The 903-nt window shown below is 68.3% G+C and overlaps 1 long non-coding RNA gene across 1 annotated transcript; it reads left to right on the top strand.

The window, feature by feature from the left end:
- Positions 1-93: 93 nt before the first annotated feature.
- Positions 94-865, top strand: LOC120507555. The gene is made up of 3 exons (XR_005628796.1): positions 94-231; positions 335-387; positions 833-865. It is a non-coding gene; the product is annotated as an uncharacterized LOC120507555 (long non-coding RNA).
- Positions 866-903: the final 38 nt, after the last annotated feature.

The following is a 903-nucleotide window of genomic DNA, read 5'->3' on the forward strand; positions in this document are numbered from 1 at the left end:
ATTTTCGGTGCCACCCCCCAATATTTCAGTGCCACCCCCGATTATTTCGGTGCCACCCCCCATTATTCCGGTGCCGCCCCCGTTATCCCCGGGGATACGGGGATGCACGCCCTGGCACTGCCCCGTTGTCCCCAGAGGAAGTCGAGCCGCGCCAAGGAGAAGAAGCAGCGGCGGCTGGAGGAGCGCGCGGCCATGGCCGCGGTGTGTGCCCGCGTGGAGGCTGCCAACCAGGTGAGTGTGGGGTGGGCACGGCACGGCATGGCACGGCCGCGGTGCCGGGCACGGCCGCGGTGCCAGCGCCCGCTGCCGCTCGGCCGCCTCTGCTCTCTTGCAGCTCCGCGACCCCCTCGAGGCCTTCCCGGTCTTCAAGAAGTACGACAGGAACGGGTGAGTGCCCGCGGGCGCCGCCGTGCCACCGGGGCCATCACCGTGTCCCCAGGGGTGTCACCGTGCCACCGGGGCTGTCACCGTGCCACTGGGGCCGTCACCGTGTCACCGGGGCTGCCACCGTGCCACCAGGACTGTCCTCATGTCACCAAGGCTGCTTTAGGTGTCCCCAGAGTGATCCCAGTGTCACCGAGGGCATCCCCATGTCACCAAGGCCCTTTAGGTGTCCCGGGGGGTGTCACCGTGTCGCCGAAGGCATCTCCGTGTCACCAGGGGCGTCACCGTGTCCCCAAGGCTGATCCCAGTGTCCCCAAGGGCATTGCTGTGTCACCAGGGGCGTTCCCGTGTCACCGAGGGCATCTCTGTGTCCCTGGGGGCATCCCTGCCTGGTGTCCCATGTCCCCGTGTCCCCTGTCCCTGCACAGTGTCACCCCGTGTCCCGCAGGCTGAACGTGTCCACCGAGTGCTGCCGTGTCCCATGTCCCCGTGTCCCCAGAGTGTCCCTGCCCGCTGTCC

The sequence above is a fragment of the Passer montanus genome, unplaced genomic scaffold (assembly GCF_014805655.1).
Source record: "Passer montanus isolate IOZ18808 unplaced genomic scaffold, ASM1480565v1 scaffold4332, whole genome shotgun sequence".
Taxonomy (NCBI): Eukaryota; Metazoa; Chordata; class Aves; order Passeriformes; family Passeridae; genus Passer; species Passer montanus.